General features: G+C 44.5%; 1 protein-coding gene across 7 annotated transcripts in view; it reads right to left on the bottom strand.

Annotated features, from left to right (window-relative positions):
* LOC126299523 (uncharacterized) overlaps positions 1 to 22,350 on the bottom strand; it is a 204,364-nt gene that overhangs the window by 154,077 nt on the left and 27,937 nt on the right. For 2 of the 7 annotated variants that reach the window (XM_049991498.1, XM_049991493.1), the window contains 2 exons: positions 8,894 to 9,100; positions 8,616 to 8,807 (listed from right to left, as the gene is read on the bottom strand). The exons of 1 other annotated variant lie outside the window; for it this stretch is intronic. The gene's annotated coding sequence lies outside the window, so the exon portion shown is untranslated. Of the gene's footprint in view, positions 1 to 8,615; positions 8,811 to 8,893; positions 9,101 to 22,350 lie in introns of all 7 variants that reach the window. 4 more of the 7 variants (XM_049991497.1, XM_049991492.1, XM_049991494.1 and 1 more) reach the window with 2 other exon arrangements.

Below are 22,350 nucleotides of genomic sequence, written 5' to 3'. Positions count from 1 at the left end.
ACAAATTCAGGCAAAGAAGTAATGTTTTGTCTTAAGATCATGATAACATGTGAAACAACAAAACCTTGTTCAGGTAGACAAATGAGTTGTTAGTTAATAATACGCTCTATTCCTTACCGTGTGACAACTGAATTACTTAACAGAATCTGGTAAGTAATTTATGTATCTTTCTCTATTATTCACTTCATTTTAAGTAAGGTGACGTTGGCCATGGGCACACTGGGAAACATTAAAACACAATGCTACATTGAGGAACAAGATAAGTGGTGCCTGAGGGGAACATTAGTTGTTTTCCCACCCTTTGTGGTCCCTCTTCTGTAGATGCCCACACCAACACAAAGCCTTGTCCTTAGCTCAGGCCCAAAAATATGCTGTTATTATGCAGTGTCATATCAACAGTTGCTCCATGTCATGTGACATCATAATGAAACAGTGATCCTCAAACAAATCTCTGTATTTGTAATGTGTGGCAGTCACTATGTAATTTCTCAAAATGCTTGTGTTGTTCAAGTGAAACATGTAAAAATAAAGAAAATGTTACATGCGACTTGTGGCTGCTCTACAATTTTCAACGCCTATAACTTTTTACATGGCAACACTGAACTGTAATCACACATTTCACTTGTGTTTATCAATGGAGTTACAGCCAATACTACACAACAGTACTGTGTTTATCACTTTTCTCCCAGAGTAAACCAAAACCGTGAAGTTGTTCTCTACTATGTCTTTTGCTCTAATAAGCTATCAAACATGACAAGTGGCAAAATTCACTCTACTCTCTTTACAGCTTTGAGCATAAGGTACAGTATACCATCAGCAAATAATTCACACGAAACACACTATCATATGTATCTATAAAAATACCACATGCACAGGGACATGTTGTTTTTGACAGCATGTGAGGGGAGCACATATGGCCAGATGGATGAACAGTACAGGAAGAGCCTAGAATAATAGGGCAGTGTCAAAATGAAGCTAGTGTAAGTTTACATTGTATACATTGTATACAGGACAGAGGGAGTATGTTAATTAAACAGTGCTGAGGCTGTTCAAGGAGAATGGCTGCTCTGGGGGATACTGGATTGTGGAAGTAGGACCATGAACTTAAGAGAGAGGAAGAAGGAATTATGAAGCAAGTGTGGTGGTGGGGGGGCAACAAATGTAGAGAGAGAGAAAAAAAAAAAACACACACACACACACACACACACACACACACACACACACACACACACACACACACACACACACACACAGAGAGAGAGAGAGAGAGAGAGAGAGAGAGAGAGAGAGAGAGAGAGAGAGAGAGAGAGAGAGAGAGAGAGGCACTAGCAGACACTGATGCCCCAATCTCTTTTACATTCACCCCACTCTCTCTGTACAATTCAAGTTTGAAGGCTAAGGTTACTGACCTCACAACACTATAATTTTGATAGCAAATGACTTTAAATATTGTAACAATTATTTGGAGTGAACTTAAAATTTGTAAGATCTATAACAGGGAGGAGGTGGAGGCTGTGAGTCAAGATAACAAGCAAAATCTCCTCTTCCATGTCTTCACGCACTGCTACATAAATGAAACGCATTGTTAATGTGGGTGTTGCCAATACAGCAACAACTTATTGGTTATCAACAACTGTCCCACCTTCAACACCCCCCCCCCCCCCCCTTTGCTACCAGAGACTCCTAGCAATACCAACATACACACAATTGTTTTAGAGCCTTACAAGTCACCTTTGTATCCATAAACTTCTAAATTTTCTTTCTAATAATGATGTTTTGTAAACATATTTCCTACTGTGTGTGTGCGCGCGCGCGTGCCATAACAACATTGAGGAGATATCGAAATAAGCACAAAGTATTTAATTCAAGCCAGTTTCACTGCCCTGACTACAATGTGCATGGCCACTGCTTGACACAAGAAACTTTCCAGAGCTGACACTTAAGACCTCACTGTGTTCAAGAGTCTAGGACTTATATGGTAATCAGTGTGTGGAAAATAGTGACACATGTATATATTATTTGACACACACTCATGTGTTTAGAAAAGGACAGAATATAATGATTTAACCTCCCAGTTGCTGCACAAACATTCCAGCCCCATTCCATGTGTGGCTAACTCACTATGGCCCTCTGCTAATGCTGTGGGTTTCTGCCATGTGACCAGACACCCATCTACTACAGTCACTGACTACTGAGACCAAGACAATAGCTCTGGACCCAGCTAAGCTTAGGTCAGCCAAACCTCATTCTCAATTCAGATCTTTCTGTCACAGTGCAACATCAAATTTTCCGCTCACTCTCATGCAGCCACAGACACACCATGTGGCAATGCACTTTGTATCCCAGACACTCACCGCAAGGTACTGAGACTCTCCCATGCAACCCCTCTCTTGCAAAGCAGCTCGGCATGTAAAACAAGGCCTTTATGCCAGAAGGCATTCCCTCCTACCAGCAAGGGTTTGTGCCCACATGTGTACTAACAAAAAAGTTTCAAGCTCCTGCATTTCATGGCCAGAATGCTCACATAACTGTGTCGTGTTTGATATCTTTGAGTCATGCCCTGGCCATTTCTACCACGAGACACATTCAATTCCACACCTTTTGTCTACAAAAATTGTGTCTGTGCCAGTGAATAATAGGCAATGAGGCAATGACTTTGTTGTGTCCACACTCATATGGGACATGTGAAGAGCTTTTATTTTTGGGGTGAGTCAGCAAGGGCACTATTCTTACTGTGCCACTCTTATATTTAATTTTATCGAATCAGCAAGAGACTTTTGTTAAGGACAATTAAATTTTAAGCTCATTCAGTGTTCCCTGTTGTAATTTAATTACCTGAATAAACCTGTCGTTTCTCTTAACCCCTAGTGAAAATTATTTATTATGCAGTACCCAACATGCCTCTCCTCACGCCCTCAACTTAGCTACATTTCTGTGATTATTTTATCAAGTCGGGTAGAGATACTCTCCTAAGAGGTTATTAGTGGCAGTTGAAGTGAGGTCAGGGAAGGATACCAGCAATTTATTTTTCCAAAAGGTAACTTCAACAGGCCATTTATATTACATCCAGTATGCCACTCAACTGTCAACCGGATATCTGCTTCCACCTGTGATGTACTGATAATATGGAATGCGCAAACAAGAAGAAAACAGAACACTGCCAATATTTTTTGTGTCTAGGTTGTGGAGAGAGACTGTTCTGCAGCATAGCCCAAGGTAGGTGGTTATAACTAAACTGACAGTGTTCCAAATGCTGCAGTGTGGGCTCAATACTTCACACGATGTTGAAACATTGTACGTAATTTATTAATCAGTGTGCTTGCAGAGTACTCTAAAAAAATAATAGCTCCACTTTCTGCCACCAGGTGAAAATATGTCTCCGTAAAAAGTCAGAATGTGGTGTGGGTGCAAGGAAAGGGGAGGAACAAGAAAACATAATGGTGGTTCTGGTACGTTTACATGGATATGGTCACAAGCTACATGTGTTCAGTGTGGTATCCTGACTCAGCCACATGCTCCAACCGTAACATGACAGTTTGACAGTTGCTCACAGCACATCCGGTGTAATCAAGGTCGCACACTATCCTGCAGATCTGGAAGCACCTGGATACATTTCTGATAGACATAATCTTGAGATATCCCCACAACCAGAAGTCAATTGGATATAGGTCAGGGGATTACGAAATTGTCTAGAGAGATATGGTCGTTACAGGAGGTTTCTTGGAGCAAATCTTTCACATGGCAAACAACATGCGATATCGCCCCATGTTGCATGAAAATATTGATGTGGGCACAGTTACTTTCTCGCAAAGCTAGAATCACGTGCTGCAAAAGGAGGTCATAAGATGTGCAGATGTCAGGCCCACAAGGTGACATCTTCTCAAAGAAAAATGGACTGAGAATGAAGGAGCTGGTGAAAAACACACCACACAGTTTCATTAGCTGAGGGCAGTCGACGTTCCTGGGCAACATGTGCTGGAGTAGAACTCCACATGTGACAGTTCTGTGCATTCACAGCACTGTGTAGATTACAATGTACCTTGTCTAAAGAATATTTGAACCGACCACATGTCATCAATTGCTACGCATGCAAAAAATGAAGGGCAAAGTCACGGTGTTGTAGCGTAACTTGGAGCTTCATTTCACGTATATTCTAAATCTTATAGGGGTATCCACATAAAATGCACCACAAAATCTTTTGAACTGTTGACCGGGGGACAGACAATATCCATCACACAGCTCTAGCACTGGTTTCGGAATATGGGGCATGTGCTGGACAGTCGCCTATAGCTACAGCAACTTCAACAACTGCCATGGGAATAGGCCGCCTCCCTCTCCCTGCTGTACCATCTAATTTGCCTGTTTCTTCAAGTACGTTGATCATATTCCTTAGACCGTTTATTGACATGGGCCTCTTTGCAGCTGTTTCTGTCAGCAATATTCCAGCAATGCAATGCTGCTGTTCTGATAAACTAACTTCACCAGCAGTGCACACACCTCCTTTTCATAGTTACCGCTTTTTGTATGGAAAATTTTAACCTTCTTAACCATTTGTATTAACAGCCACTTCACCAAAGAAATCAAAAAGCACTGCCAAGCAAAGCAGGAAACATCTCACATACTGACTGGTTTGCAGCACCATATTTTCACCTGGTGGCAGAGATTGGAACAATTATCTTCCTCAGCGTACTCTGCATGTGCATCGATTAATGAACATACCTGCAATGCTTCAGCATCCTGTTATGTATATGGCCCACACTGCAGCACTGTGAACACTGTCAGTTTAATTATGACCACCCAGTATGTTAGGTGGAAAGGTGACAGTTCAGATGAACTTTGAGAACTGCCACGAACCTGTTAGCCAGTGCTTTTGATCCTGTGGATGCCTGGAAATTGGAGTCGTGAATGACACACTGGCAAGGCTTCTTGTGAGTCGAGAACCCAACCATCAAAGCTCTGAGCTTCAATCCTGCTTGGATCATCTGGCACAAACTGAATCAAATAAAGTGTAGGACAGGGAGAACAACAGCTACTCTCTACAGCTGGGGACAGTGATACTCTCCCAGTTGCAGCGATGTGGTGCAGAAGGTGCCATATACCATCCAGGATTGCCCCTCACATTCTTTTTTCAGATTCCTGTATAAACTAGGTTGACGGAAGTGGGGGGAGGGGGGAGGGAGGGGTATAAGGGATCAAACCATGAGGTCATTAGTGCCTCAATCCAATCGATTCAAGAGTTGTGCATTCAAAAGTAGAGACATCCACTGAGGATGTTTTCTGATCTAAATGGGAGATTCATAACAGTAAAAGCATAAAGGCTAAAAATGTTATGCATATCTTTTGTACTGTCAACAACAAAATCAAGATGAAGAGAAAGGGAAGTCAGCAGGTGTGTTTCCCCAGAGCTCTGCATGTGAGAAGAACTGTCTCACCCACAGCTGTTGCACCCTTGATCCATTCCAGTGAAGAAGATCCACTATTCAACAGAGTTTAACACCTAGAATAGAACAGAGGCAAACTGAATCTAGAAGCAACTGAAACAGAGTAAATGAAGGATGAAATAGTATGGTTAGTGACCCCCCCCCCCCCCCCTCCCATAGCTAGCACACAGTGGGAAACCTCCCATTCCCAGCAACCCTGCCCCTGCTCCTGCTCCAGAGGTAGATTAAAACCTTATAACTGAGAATAATAACCACTTTCACAAAGACAACTGAGAACTAAGTCAAACACCTGTGAATCGTCCACCAATAGTAGGGGAAATGAGTAGGCTTTATACCAAGATATGAGCTATTGTCTGAAAGGCTCCACAACCATAATATATTATAGGTGTGTGTGTGTGTGTGTGTGTGTGTGTGTGTGTGTGTGTGTGTGTGTGTGTGTGTGAGAGAGAGAGAGAGAGAGAGAGAGAGAGAGAGAGAGAGAGAGAGAGAGAGAGAGAGAGAGAGGTGGGGGGCTGCCCTCGTTACACAAAATACAACTGTAGGTTAACCTGATATGAACAATTTAGAGAGGACAAAGGACTGCAGATTCCTTCAAGAGAAGTGGAAGGAAAAACAGCATGCTGCAGTAGTCTACTTGATTGTGCTGAGTTGATTAGACAGTGTAGTAAGCCACCAGATGCTGTTCCATTTTCAAATGAGCAGAAATCTCATGTGCTCCCATAAATCCCATAAACATGGACATCGATCTTTGATGTTTCTTTTTTTCTTTAACTGGCTGTTTATATTTCACAGAATTAGGTGTACTGCTGGTGGTTTGCATCTTCATAACACAATATTTTGACATCGTAACTTGGTGTCTTTATAAGGTGTTTCCTGAGACTGGTCGCTTTGCTGGCCATGTCCCGTATTTATGCCTTGTGTTCACTATGCCATCCATACCTGCTGTAGCTGTATCTTTTGATGGGCACAGATGCCACAGTGAACACCAGGCACCGCCCAGGCATAAGTATGGGACCAGGTCAGCAACGCAACCACTCTCAGGAAACATCCGATGAAGAAAGCGAGTTAAACTTTGAAATATCGTACTGGGAAGACGCTGACCACTGGCAGTACACCAGATTCTGTGAGATGACAACAAATCGCCAGGAAAGTCCATGAAGTTAGTTGTTTATGATTGTCCAACAGCAGCAAATGCTAAATAAATTTTCCAAATGGACCATACTTGCATTTGTCTTAATATATTTTAATAGCCCACAGAAAACCTAATCTGGGGTGATTAATTTTAGTGTCAACTCCTCCCAAATCTGGGGGTCAGATCAAAGATTAACTGGTGTAACTAGATTATGGCAAATATGATCTGTTTGTATTTCATATGAATATAAACATTCCCATATAAGCTGTCCTTTCCTCCTTCTTGGGTAGAATTTTTCTAAAAACAAATTCAACTCTTTTTCATGATCTCAAAATGAAAGTAAGGTTCAATGCCTGTAACTAATTATGTTCTGCCATCACAGCATAAAGAGACATGGAATGAAATGAGGAATGGACATCAATTACAGCAGTAAGGCCTTGTGGCACTGGCTCTGAGCACTATGGGACTCAACTGCTGTGGTCATTAGTCCCCTAGAACTTAGAACTACTTAAACCTAACTAACCTAAGGACATCACACACATCCATGCCCGAGGCAGGATTCGAACCTGCGACCGTAGCAGTCGCACGGTTCCGGACTGCGCGCCTAGAACCGCGAGACCACCGCGGCCTTGTGGCACTAACCATACTGGAATCCTACCTAAAAAGGTTACATATCTGATATACTGAGTATTTGCTTCCATGCTATAGCACCTGTAGCTTTATGGTTGCTACTGGTACAGGAATTGCTACAGCTCCGCACTCTGTAAATTGTTAATGTTATCTTGTCCAGGATTCTTTAACCCTCTGCACTCAGCGACGTAGACACAGAGCATCATCGTGTGTTCCTATTTAAATCACCGCCACCTGGGCCGGCAGCAAGTGCACCACAGAGAACTGCACGAGTCTCTCTGTGGAACCAATGAGGCCGCTGACCAATAAATAGGGTATACATTAAACTAGAAAGTGTGCTTTCATTCAAATATATTTACATAAGCATTACAACACAAAGCTTTTCATTGTGTGATATTATTTGAAATTCTTTAGGGTGGACTGTTTTCATCACCATTTGACTTTAATTGTTTACAAATCAAACACATCTAAATCATTGTCACTCTTGTTTTTCACTTAGACATTCGTCTAAAGGCTCCACAATCTCTTCCTCATGAAGACCCAGAAATTTTGTACCTACTAACTTGAGTGTTATAACTACAAACTCTCTCTCAATGTAACTGCCACAGTTCACTCCGCGTTCACCCAAGTTTCTCTAGATAGCCATACTATGAGAAACTGATTCTTGGTACAGTCAGATACAAGATGGTTGCATGTAAAAGCTACAAAAAATCATTCTGATTGGGGGGGGGGGGGGGGCTTATACTGGAGTGGAAAACAAAATTCGCAATGATGAGAGGCACTCACCACTGGAGTGGAAAGGGTTGATCACTTCCTCTTAAGAATTATTGTCAATAATATAATTGTGTTTCGATGTTGTAGCATTAGCAGTGTAAGCAACATAAGAAAACTATTTGTGGTGTATTTCCAGCTGCACAGAGACGACAGTACTTATCACGATTTTCACATTCCACCAGCAGAAAATAATAACCAAAAATCTTACTATATTTAAACCTCACACAACACTTTACACATGATACACACTTAAGTAGTCTCTGTATGAATTTCTCAGACTAACTCTGCTTTTCATCCATGAATAATACACATTCATTTCTCTCAAACAAGGATCTCTTTTGAAACTAGTTCTATGCTACTGTACAGATTCAATGAATACAGAGACATATTTATCTACTCCATAACCAGTGTTCATCAATTACAAGAAACAGAAAGAATTCACGAGCTGCTGCTGCTGCTACTGCTACTACTGCTGCTGCCACTACTACTACTACTACTACTACTACTACTACTACTACACCAAACAACGGTTTCTAACAATAAATTAACAGTCAATTTTTCTACAATAGCACAAGATATAATTAGTGTAGTCAGCTCTGCAAATATGTGCGTTTCCATCAGCAAGAGAAGCCACAGACCTTTTCCGTACAGGAACACTCAAAAGGTTTCTTGGCAGACAATGTGTCACCTCATATGCTGTACAACCTTCTTCAATGTGCACATCCAATGCACATACAGGCCACCTACTGACTGGAGCCAAAGTTGCCACTATTTGCACTCCCACCCATTCTCTTGGATCAGTTTAAGCAGTCAGAAACTGTAGTGACTTCCTGCTAATTAGATATTGAACTTATAATTCATTATGTATTCTTTTCTATGCATTCTTTTCTACAGCATATTAACCTCAGAATCCTACCTTGGCAAACAGGCATCTGGATGTCTGACAAATTCTATTAGGGGATAGAGTTATATACAGTCATCACTGTGGCATAATCACGGATCACATCTCTTGTGCCTATTAAAACTGAGCGATGTGGCCACGTCACTCAATGTGTGATGAGGAACATCAGTTTTATGTCCATCAGCATGAAGACAGAGGGTTGTGAAGTACAAAACCTGTTTCCTGGAAGAAAATAAAAATTTCAACAGTGTAAATTCTATAAAACATTTTCATGAACATTCACAATTAAATGTACTAATAAGTTCTTCCTACCAATTTCAAGAAAAATTAATGTCAAGCTCCCCCCCCCCCCCCCCCCCCCCAACGTCTCTCTCTCTCTCTCTCTCTCTCTCTCTCTCTCTCTCTCTATGAGAAGAAGTGGGGGTGGGGGTGGGGGAGAGATTTCTTCCCGACATGAACACTGCCCTGCATGACGTGTACGTAGTATTGGCTTGTCTTTTAGTCACTACACTTGTGAATACACGCACGCATGCACTCGCGCGCGCGCGCACACACACACACACACACACACACACACACACACACACACACACACACACACACACACACACACACACATTCATTCAAGTACAATTCACTCACACATGACCATTGTCTCTGGCTGCTGTGGCTGGACTGCAACTGTATGCTAATATCATGTTACTTTAGCATTAGCTCTGATAGTGGCCTGAATTTAGTGATGTATGGAGTCCACAATTTTCTGAAGGTATAGAAATTCCAGCTGAAGCCACTGACCCAATCAGATCCCATGGAGCTACCAAATTGTGGTGATGTTGATTGTTACCTTTCACCCACTGTTCAATGTAACCCCAGATAATTTCTGTGAGATTAAGACTCTATGATTTAGGAGGCCAGTTGTGGTGTTACAGTGTGCCCTCCTCAAATGAGAAAAAACGGCTTGCAGCCCTGATACCAGAGACAATGCTGTCTAGGAAAACTGAACATTTCACAGCATACTCATCATGAAAAACACCTTGGTTCATGTTAAAGTAACCTGAATGAATCTGCCAATGTCATGGAAATGCAAACCCGAAACATCACAGAAACATCTGACTTACACTATCTGATAAAAAGTACAAACAGTTGTATGTAATGCTAAATTGACCACTAGATATCATAAGAAACAGACCTGCCACTTGAAATGGACACAGGGATTACTATGTTGTCATTAAAGAAGCAGTAACAGCACAATGGAATGGTGAGTACAGCTCAGTGACTTCCAATATGGACTAGTCACTGGATGTCACCTGAATAAGGAATCCATCAGGTACATTTCAGCCCTTCTAAAACTGTTGGTGCTGTGATCGTGAAGTGGGAATGCGAAGAAACAACCACAGCTTACCAAGACCAGGCAGACCTCATGTACTGATGGACAGGGACCATAGAGCATTGTGGAGTGTGGTTAAAAAAATGTCAAAGTGATGCTTGAAAGGATGTGCTGGATTTTTCCGGCAATTTTAAGTCGCACCTCTGCTTGGTGGCTGGTGTACTTGGGGGCGCTCATCAGAAACTAGCTCCTAGACTGTCGAGGGAGTGCCCTTCGCGAAAAACACATGGTGCACAGCTGAGGCGAGGAGCTCTGTGTCGACTCGGTGACTTGGTCCAAGTGAGGTCTTCCTGTTCATCACAGAAGATGTGTGGTGTGGCTTGGACGTAATGGGTCAAAATGTTAATGGTTGGTGTCATGGTCACACCATTGATCTGCAGTTCTTGTACCCTGATTTCAGCATTTGTTTGAATTGCCAGTTTTTTAGGAGTGGTATTACGATAGTGTATGGGGTCGCTGATGCAAAAAACAGATTGCCTGTTGCTGAATGAACAGCACTCATTTGCGTTAACTATTTGTTACAGAAAATACCTTACAGTGAAAAGAGGTGCTATTTTGTGTGCAGCAACCAGGACTGGACAGCAGAGGCTACAGATTAATTATGGACTTTGTATGGTGGGTTATGTGCACTATCAACAGCTGCGGAATAAGGGCTGTGATGTCTGTGTGTGATGCCATGTGCTAACATGGGAGTGCGGCTCACATCAATTGTTCCAGAATTGTTTCAGGGTACTGCTGTTAACATGTTTGTTTGACTTGAGGTTAATAGCAAGCCTTGAATTGTTACAACTCTTGCTCAGCTTGGTTTTACAACACCGCATATGACACACAAATGGAAGATTGCATTGTTAGTGACAGTGCTTGTGGAAGTATTACACATCTTACATATCATTGTGAAATATGCCAGGAACTGAATTGGAAGTTTATCACTTTCAGCATGAACAAAGAACTGATGATTTGGGAAACTGTGGTAAAGTACCATCTTTGAGATTAGTTGCCAGCATGTGTTAATTAAAAGTACAAGTATAAGAAATTTTCTTGCACCTGATAGAGGTGGTCCGCAATTCTAATTTAGATGTGGTGCACCACGCTCCCTTATGCTTGTTTACTGATTAGGTATCTAGTTTAAGTGGTGTCTATGCAAATATAGCACTGTTAAGCTGGCCTGTTTCAAAATATGCTATGAACCACGTATTCGAGCAAGCGATTATGAGGGTACAGTACCAGAGCAATTTAACATTCTTTAACAAGTCATCAGTGTGCCAGTGGTGATCCTGGCTGACAGCAGTAAAATGGCGAGCGACATGTTGGTGCCTATAAAAGCAGCTATTGCAGAGGTGCAAGCTACTGGAGAACTTTTTTTACATTGGGCCACCATCCTTGGTCCAGCAGTGAATGCTGAATGCCAGGGTGTCATACCATCAAAACAGGTTGAGGGATATACATGAGGCTAGTGGTGGCATAAAACCGCATCAGCAATTGAAACAACAGGAGGGTTACTTATATGAATAATGGAATGGTTAGGATTGGTTAGTGGAGATAGTGTAAGTGGAATTGAGGAGGTGGAACCTTATGTCAGCCCACTTATGTCCACCAAGTGATTAGGAAGATAACATTTCTGGCAAGGTGCCAAATATGTTGCAAGTGTTTGTTAGTAATATAGCAACCTTGGGCGATAGCTTAATTAATGAAACTTCCTGGCAGATTAAAACTGCATGGCAGACCAAGACTTGAGCTCGGGACCTTTGCCTTTCGCAGGCAAGTGCTCTACCAACTGAGCTATCCAAGCACGACTCACAGCTATACTTCTGCCAGTAATTCGTCTCCTACCTTCCAAACTTCACAGAAGTTCTCCTGCAAACCTAGCACTCCTGGAAGAAAGAATATTGCGGAGATGTGGCTTAGCCACAGCCAGGGGGACTTTTCCAGAGTGGAATTTTCACTCTGAAGTGGAGTGTGCACTGATATGGAACTTTGTAGCAGATTAAAATTGTGTGCCGGACCCAGACTAAAACTCGGGAGCTGGTGGAAGTAAAGCTGTGAGGATGGGTCATGAGTGGTGCTTGGGTAGCTCAGCTGGTAGAGTGGCTGCCCATGAAAGGCAAAGATCTCTAGTTTAAGTCTCGTTTTCATATCAGCGCACACTCTGCTGCAAAGCAAAAATTCCATTCTGGAAGTTTAATTAATGATTTGGTGAAATTTTTACATGTAATGGTAGATTTCCAAGATAAGGGCAAATTTCATAGCTTCAGTGACCAAGAGTTACTGACCTTGACAACAACAGAGGTTGAAGAGGTACTGTTACAATTTTTTAAGTGTGCTATAGCTCAAGGCCAAGTATTAGAGCAAATGCAGCAACAGCTTGTTGACGACATGATATTTGGACATGCCATGCAGGAAATAGTTCACCTACATTATGGGAGGGATTAGGATGTTAATGAGACAATAGGCGATTATGTGTGCAGGGTAAAAAGAAGTGTTAGGACCCTGGGATTGAATTATGTGGAACAACAGGAGGTTAGCCACATTGTAACGGTTATAAGACCAGATGATAGGAAGAGAGATCTTTTTGTGTAAAATGCCCAAAAACTACAAACAGTCTGACCAGTTAGCCTGCTACATTCAAGGCATGATGTACAGGGACTGAAGATAGCAAGTTAATTGTCAACCTGCATGCACAGTTCAGACTGGAAGGTGGCATGGCACCTTACCCAAAGGTCAGATTAAATATCAGCGTGGTGGAGAGGGACACATTCAGTGATTTGTACCCAAACTAAAGCTTATAGTAGTAGATGACAATCAAGGAAATGCCGGAGGCCGAATGTTATTAGTGGCCAACCCAACACCTTTACTAATTGTAGTTGCTTCTAATGCGCCTTGGTCAGTTTTTACATCTGCAGTCTGATTCCAATACAGTGTGCTGATGATACATTAATCATTTTGGTCAATATCAGTAGACCTCAAAATCTCCACACCTTTTAAGCCTCACACAGACAAAGGCTTTTTTATAGATGAAACGAGCACACACACTGAATTCATATTTCTGCACTCAAAGTGTAAAGTGCTTCACAATTCCAACCCCATTTCGGAAGCCAAACTGGGTCACATCCATTCGGGATTCACATTTCTTGTAAATCTTTGTGTGTATGATTTGCAGAAATATTTTGAGTATGTGAGACACGAAACTAATACATTAGTCATCACACTGTGAGGAGTTTGTATTCTCCAGCAGCAGTGTACAAGTTAATTTTAGCTGGTCATAAGTTATTTCTCTTGATGCACAGGTTACACTGGACAACAATGTTAGGACACTGAGGCCAATCAATTCCACTCAACTAAAACTTTCATAACTTCAGTGTGAACTCCGTTAAGACTGGTGGCTTTCCCATTCTTCTGCAGTGAAATGGCATATACACTGCATGTGATATCAGGACTGATTGAATTGATTCTTGCATCACATGGACAAGGACCACCTCTATTGTCTTCGAAAAGGACTGGTATATCCTTCCCATCTTTTGAGTTTTCTTCAACTCCTATTATAATTTCATTATTTGCATATCTCAGTATTTGTGTCACTTGCTCTGTAGGCCAGTCAGCGTTTTCACCTTCTTATATAAATTGTAGTGATTGGGTTTCTCCTACAGTATCTCAATTTATTTGCATTTGCCAGGCATCCATATTTCCCTCCCTTCTCTGCATACGGTTTTGTGTAAGCTTTTGTATCTTATGGGATATCTGGTTTTATACTGCTTCCTTCATTCATAAGCTCCAGGATTTCGTGTCATCCAATTCAATCTTTTGTTGTTAGTGATGTACATAATGGAGCTTTTCTGGACTGAAGTTATGCTTTCTTTTACAGAGATCCACATGGGTTCAACTTCTATACACTGAGTCCCTTCTATTGATTTCATCTTTGCCTCCAGTGCAGCACCAGCATTAGTTTTCACTTCACAGCTTGTTAATTTTTTTGTCTCTCTCTCTCTCTCTCTCTCTCTCTCTCTCTCTCTCTCTCTCTCTCTCTCTCTCTCTCTCTCTCTCTCTCTCTCTCTCTCTCTCTCTCGTGTGTGTGTGTGTGTGTGTGTGTGTGTGTGTGTGTGTGTGTGTGTGTGTGTGTGTGTGTGTGTGTGTGTTAAGGCGTTGCATTTAAAAGTTAATTACAACCAGGTTATGGTCACTACTAATGCCAAGCACTTAAATGAGAATTGCAGAGTAATCATGTAGATGTAGATGATATCAGCACCAGGATATGTTCACTTATTTCTTTAGCTTTTGTTTCACCAGAATAAAATCAGTTTGATTCCTGATGGTCTTCTTGTCACTATCAGCAGGTGATGTCCATGTGCACAGCCTTCTACTAGTAGACATTAATATGGGGTTTGTCTAACCTGCACCTTTATAATGGCTTGAACTCTAATGGGGACACTTTCAGAGGTGTAAATGTCTGTGGTGGAAAGGCAGTCAATTCTTCCTCGGGAGCCAAAGTCAGAGATGGTACCGGCAGTGTTCTCAGACACTGGGGTCTGGAGGAAAGCCAATATTCTAACTCTTCCCAAAGGTGTTCCATTGGGTTCAAATCACGACTCTGGCCAGGCCAGCTAATTTCAGGAACGTTACTGTCCACAAACCATTGTCTCGCAGATACTGCTTTATGACAGGGTGTGTTTTCATGGGGGGAAGGGGGAGGGGGGAGATTAATGTTTCCTTCACTACATGAGTCATATCCTATAAACTTTGGGATGAGACAAATTAATGTGACAAAGAAAAAATATTGGCTCTAGTTTCTGTGATATACAGTAAGTGGAAGACTGGTTGGTTTGTGGGATTGAAAGAGACCAGATAGCTAGGGCCATCGGTCCTTTTTCAAAAAACTTGAAACACCCACAAAAAACAAAGACGAACAATGGAGATTACAAGAGAAGACACAGCACAAGAAAGACTCAGACAGAGACCAGACAAAAGGAATTAAAATCACACAGAGTGTGACAATGGTTGGCCGACCAGAGAGACAAAAGAGGAAAAGCCAACCACCAAGAAACACACTTAAAAAAAAAGCTTAGATCAAGAGATAAAAGCCCCCTGCCCAAATGAAATGCAAAACTAAGCCTACCATGGCAGTGTCACGTGTTAAAAGGGCAGGGAACGTATCAGGCATCTCGAATGTCTGCCTGAGCGCAGTTAAAAGGGGACATGCCAACAGAATGTGGACCACCGTCAAAGCGCATCCGCAGCGACATAGAGGTGGGTCTTCACGGCGCAATAACTGGCTGTGCGTCATCCAAGTGTGGCTAATGTACAGCCGGCAGTGAACAACAGACTCCTTCTGAGAGACCCTCAAGGAGGAGCGCCACGCACTGGTAGCCTCCTTGATGACCCGAAGTTTGTTGGATGAAGGCAGGGAGCGCCATTCTTCACCCCAGGTGCGAAGTACCTCCTGCCGCAAAACAGAGCATAGGTCACTCTCCAGAAGGCCAATCGATAAGGCTGGTGCACTGACAGCCTGTTTGGCCAGCACGTCAACACATTAATTTCCTGGGATGCCGCCATGACCCGGTGTCCACACAAAGACCACAGAGCAGCCGCAATGGGCAAAAGTATGGAGGGACTCCTGGATAGCCATCACCAGATGAAAGTGAGGGAAACACTGGTCGATAGCTCGTAAACCGCTCAGGGAGTCACTACAGATAATGAAGGACTCACCTGGGCAGGAGCGGATGTACTCTAGGGCACGAAAGATAGCGACCAGCTCAGCAGTGAAAACTGCTGCTGCCAGCTGCCAATCAGTGTTGTCCATAATGATCCCCTAGAGTGAGGGCATAACCAACATGACCAGCAACCACTGAACGGTCAGTATAGACGATGTCAGAGCCCTGAAACGCGGCAAGGATTGAAAAAAAGTGGCAGTGGAAGGCCGCAGGAGGGACCGAGTCCTTCAGGCTGTATGCCTAATCGAGCCAAAGGCATGGATGGGGCACACACAACAGGGCGGTACACAGAGGGGCGCAGAAAAGAGGTGGAAGAGAGAAATGACCAAGCCCAGGGAGAAGAGCTCTGACGCGAACTGCGATCGTACAACCCGACTAATGCCGGCGTTCTGGGAGATGGACGACAGACTGAGGAGACAGGAGATGATAATTTGGATGCCCAGGCACAAGCTACAAATGTGTGTATCATAAGCGGCCAGTAAACGTTGGCACCGGAACTGCAGTGGAGGGACACCTGCCTCCACAAGTATGCTGTTCACAGGGCTCGCCCAGAAAGCTCCAGTGGCAAGTCGGATCCCACTGTGAAGGACAGGGTCCAGATCCTGCAACGCGGAAGGGGATGCTGAACCATAAGCCAGGCTCCCATAATCCAGATGGGATTGAATTAACGCCTGGTAGAGCCTTAAGAGGGTAGACTGATCGGCTCCCCATCTGGTGTGGCTCAAGCAATGCAGAGCATTAAGATACCACCAACACATCTGTTTAAGCTGCCGAATATGAGGGAGCCAAGTCAACCAGGCATCAAAAACCACACCCAAAAACCGATGTGTCTCCACCACAGCAGGAGGTTCACCGTCAAGATAAAGCCATGGCTCAGGATGAACAGTGCGTCGTCGGCAGAAATGCATAACGCAGGTCTTGGCAGCCGAAAACTGGAAGTCCTGCACTACAGCCCAAGACTGTGCCTTCCGGATAGTGCCCTGCAGCTGCCATTCAGCAGCCGCAATGTCAGTGGAGCTACAGCATAGGCAAATGTTGTCAGCACACAAGGAAGCTGAGACAGACGTTCACACTGCCGCAGCGAGCCCATTGATTGCAATTAAAAAGAGGTATACACTTAAGACAGAGCCTTGTGGGACCCCATTCTCCTGAACTTGGGACGAACTATGGGAGGCCACAAATTGCAAGTGGAAGGAATGAAGCCACAAAAAATTATGAATGAAAATCAGGAGTGGATCCCAAAGACCCCAACCATGAAGCGTAGAGAGGATGTGATGTCGCCATGTCATATTGTATGCCTTCCTCATGTCAAAGAAGATTGTGACCAGGTGCTGACAGCAGGCAAAGGCTGTACGGATGGCAGACTCCAGGCACACAAGATTATCGGCGGCAGAGCGGCCCTTACGGAACCCACCCTGAGACGGAGCCAGAAGGCCCGAAGACTCAAGTAGCCAACTCAACCGCCGGCTCACCATGTGTTCAAGCAACTTGCAAAGAATGTTGGTGAGGCTAATGGGACAGTAGCTGTCCACCTCCAGAGTGTTTTTGCCAGGTTTCAAAGAGGGGAGTAGAGTGCTTTCCCGCCATTGCGATGGGAACTCACCCCCAATCCAGATACAGTTGTAAAGGTCTAGGAAGCATCACTGGTAGTCCACCAAGAGGTGTTTGAGCATCTGACAGTGGATGCGATCTGGCCCGGGAGCCGTATCAGGGCAAGCGGCTAGGGCACTTTGGAATTCCCACTCACTGAACAGAACAGTGTAGGATTCAGGTTGGCACGTGTGAAATGAAAGGCTCTGATGTTCCAACCGCTCTTTCGTGGAGCAGAAGGCCAGTGGGTAATTTGCAGAAGCACAACTCTTGATCAAAATGCTCTGCTAAGCTGTTTGCAATTGTGTTGGAGTCAGTACAAACTGCTCCATTCAGTGAAAGCGCAGGGACGCTGACAGAGGTCTGATAGCCATAGAGTCGCCTAATCTTGGTCCAAACCTACGATGGAGAGATATAGAGGCCAATGGTGGAGACATACCATTTCTAGCATTCCTGCTTGTGTTGGCGAATGATGTGGCGGGCCCGCGCACAGAGCCGTTTAAAGGCGATGAGGTGTTCCTATGAGGGATGCCGCTTGTGACACTGGAGCACCCACCTGCGATCTTTAATCTCTTCAGCAATCTCAGGCGACCACCAAGGCACAGTCCTCCACCAAGTGGACCCAGAAGAACAAGGAATGGCAGATTCTGTGGCAGTAATGATGCCGGTGGTGACCGATTGAACCACTGCATCAATGTCATCGTTAGAGAGAGGCTCAATAGCGGCAGTGGAGGAGAACAAGTCCCAGTCAGCCTTATTCATAGCCCATCTGCTAGGGCACCCAGAAGACTGAGGCTATGGCAGTGACAGAAAGTGGTCACTACCACAAAGGTCGTCATGCACTCTCCATTGGACAGACGGTAAGAGGCTTGGGCTGCAGATCGAAAGGTCGATGGCTGAGTATGTGCCATGCGCGCCACACTGAAATGTGTGAAGGCACCATCATTTAAAAGGGAAAGGTCAAGCTGTGCCAATACATGCTCAATGGTGGCACCTCGGCCTATTGCCACTGTTCCACCCCACAGAGGGATATGGGCCTTGAAGTCGCCCAATAACAGAAGAGGGGGGCAGCAATTGGGCTATCAGCACAGCCAGGACATGCTGTGGGACATCACCATCTGGTGGAAGATACAGACTGCAGACAGTAACAGCCCGAGGCATCCACAACCGAACAGTGACAGCCTCTAAACGTGTTTGTAGAGGGGCGAACTTGCTGTCACAGGAGTGAAGGACGTACATGCAGACGCCGCCAGATACCCTTTCATAAGCTGCCCGGTTCCTATAATAACCCCGATAGCCACAGTGTGCAGGGGTTCGAATTGCCGGAAACCAAGTTTCTTGAAGAGCAATGCAGAGGAAAGAGTGAAGGCTGAGAAGTTGTCGGAGCTCAGCAAGATGGTAGAAGAAACCACTGCAGTTACACTGGAGGATGACATTGTCCATGGCTGAGAAAGGCATGAAGGGACTGGGGAGACAGATTACGCCGCTGGGTCATCTGCTGCCACCGATTGAGTACGCGTGCGAGTGACATCCATTGCGTCCGAGGGTCCGGCGAGATCTAGGTCCTCAGCGGACGCCAGAATTTCTACCTCATCCTCAGACGCTGAGCTTGTAGGAAGCTGTGGAATAGGTGCCACCGAAATGTCTGGATTCTTGGGAGCCGCCTTCTTTTTCTGCTTTTCGCGCTGTGCCTTCGGTGGTTCTGGCTGGGAGGGCTTCACTGGGTCAGTCTCAGGGACGGACGAGGACCATGTAGCCCTACTACCAGTGACCTGTGCTGCTTCAGCCACTGGTGGGTGTCCGCTTTTCCACTGGTCAGAACCTGGGAAAGGAGGGCCCCAAGGGACCCCTTCCTGGCGAGAGGTGCCAAAGAAGACTTACACTTCTCCAGCTGGGAAGTGGAAACTGATGTCCCCGATGGTTGTGGGGGTGTTGCTCCTGAAGTAGATGGAGCAGGAGTGACAGGGAGTGAAGTGTCCGCCCCCCCCCCCCCCCCCAACATCAAGAGAGCAGGTGGATTCTGACAGATGAGAGAGCCAACTGTACGCAACGAAGCAGGAAACGGTAGAACTGTTGTCGCAGCGGCAGCGTAGGTGGATGTCATTGGCACAGGAAGGAGTCCCTCATATTTCCGCTTAGCCTCAGTGTAGGTCAGGCGGTCCAGGGTCTTATATTCCATTATCTTCCATTCTGTCTGGAAAATCCTTCCTGTCCGGAGAGCAAGGGGAATGGTGTTCTCCACAGTAAACACAGATGGGAGGCAGGGCACGTGGAGAATTGGGATGCAAAGGACATCCATAATCTCGACACGTGACACCGGAAGTACAGCGGGATACATATGCCCAAACTTTCAGCATTTAAAACACCACATCCGAGGAGGGATATATGGCTTCACATCGCATTGGTAAACAATCACGTTGACCTTTTCGGGTAAGGCGTCACCCTCCAAGACCAAGATGAAGGCGCCAGTGGGTACCTGATTATCCCTCGGACCCCAATGGACGCACCGGACGAAGTGAACCGGCCTGGACCATGTTTAAACTCTTATGGGGCGTGATGGTAACTGAAACATTCCCCAACTTGTCGCAAGCGAGCAACCTCCTTGACTGGGCAGAGGATGATGTTTTGATTAGAACTGACCCAGAGTGCATTTTGGACAAGCCTTCCACCTCCCCAAACTTGTCCTCTAAATGCTCCACAAAAAACTGAGGCTTCGTCGACATAAATGATTCACCATCAACTCGTGTACAGACGAGGTACTGAGGTGAATAAAGTTCACTGCCTTCTTTAGCCATACTTTCCTCCCATGGAGTGGCCAGGGAGGGAAATGATCTCTAATAGTATTTCTTGCCATTGAGGTTAGACCTCGATCACTTAGAGACTGCTGGTGGAGACCCACCAGCGAGAGATGATGTACCATGCTTCATCACGGGTCATCCGCCCTGATGCCACCCACTCCAACCAGGGGCTCTCCCCATGGGCGCCACCCAGCGGGCATCTACTCCTCGGCATATGTGGGGAGGTAACATCTTGGGCATCAACAGTGCGATCCCTGTGTAGTCAGCGGGCTACCACCAAGAGGGTACATGACGACTCCACCAGAATGGACTGGCTACCGTGCTGGATTTCGAGTGTCGCATATCCATTTGTATCGTGAGCGCGAAGATGGAACCGCACAGAGGAGGGAATGTGTGCTACCCGCAGCACACCACAGCCGAAGTGAACGGAAGCTTGGTGCAAGTCCAACTCCATGATGATATCGATTGTGCCAGATCTGAGGGCAAGATGGATTTATGATACACCACGTAAGACTTCCTTCCCCAAATGGTACGCACTAACAGAGAATTTTGAAAAGTATAGGTCAGACCCCTTAGGGGACCATCATATTAATGCCGAAACATTGGAGTCTCCTTTTAGTCGCCGCTTACAACAGTCAGGAATACTGCGAGCCTATTCTTACTCCCACACCCGCAGCGGGCAGTAGGTGGAAGACAGTATTCTATTTTAACAGATTAAGAGAAACCGAGACTTAATTATATACGCCAAAAACACTGGAAGTCAATTACGTGGTGGCTTTGTAGGATCGTTGTCATCCGGCTTGCCTCTTCTAGTTGACTTCCAGAACATCCATACGTACAGACCAGCAGAAATCAAGCAACACACTGTTCCAACAGCCCTGGTATCTCTGTTACGTTACCACCTTTTCTGTCAAAATCAGACTCATGGGATGTGGAAGGCTTGTTGAGTAGTTGTTTCTTCCACATTGACTTCTTTTTCTTCTTCTTCTTCTTCTTCTTCTTCTTCTTCTTCAAGTCCACAATTTTAGGGGTGGAATAGGAACTCGTAAACTACTTGAATGTGGAATGTGGTGAATAGCTGATCGAAGATTAGGTAATTTAACTATTCCTCTTTTTTCCCCACTGACAATCCTGCCTTTATATGTGGAGTCAAGCAGAAATAGCAGTTATCTGTACAGTTTGTAGACTCCAGAAAACCACTGGCACAGCAGAAGCCGCAGATCTTTTTGTCAGTCATTCTCTTGGTATAACTGAACAAGAACTGTAACATATATGCGGCACACGTGTTTTATCCTTGCCCTCTACCTTCATAACACCATAATGCTGAGATGCGGTCTTCACAAGAGGTGACAGATTGCATTTATGTGATGGAAATGTTATTTCACCAAATATGTAACAAAAATTATTCACTGAAGTAACACGTTTTCATAGCATTTTGATTCAGCAAATTTTACACTTCAAAAGTTCTAAAACATGAGAAATTCTGCACAAACTACAACACAAACAATATGAAACTCAGTCACAGCAACAATAATAGTGAGTATAATCTATAAACAGCTGAATAATGTTCTTTTTTTGTAACAGGAATGACAACGCTAAAGACAAAACTACCTCAAACTAACAATGTAGAGTGAGAAAGAATGGCATATCATTGTATCTCCTAAGCCAGAGCTAATCAGTCATTTGTATGATGATATTTGAGTTCAACAAGTGGAAATACATGAGGATAAGCTATTTTTGGGCCCAAAAATGGTTCAAATGGCTCTGAGCACTATGGGACTTAACTTCTGAGGTGATCAGTCCCCTGGAACTTAGAACTACTTAAACCTAACTAACCTAAGGACATCATACACATCCATGCCCGAGGCAGGATTCGAACCTGCGACCGTAGCGGTCACGTGGTTCCAGACTGTAGCGCCTAGAACCGCTCGGCCACTCCGGCCGGCTTTCGGACCCAAAACATTTTCAACTGTGGACAGTGCAACTGTCTCCAAA

The sequence above is a fragment of the Schistocerca gregaria genome, chromosome X, assembly GCF_023897955.1.
Source record: "Schistocerca gregaria isolate iqSchGreg1 chromosome X, iqSchGreg1.2, whole genome shotgun sequence".
In the NCBI taxonomy this organism is placed as follows: Eukaryota; Metazoa; Arthropoda; class Insecta; order Orthoptera; family Acrididae; genus Schistocerca; species Schistocerca gregaria.
This window is presented reverse-complemented; position numbering and strand designations above follow the sequence as displayed.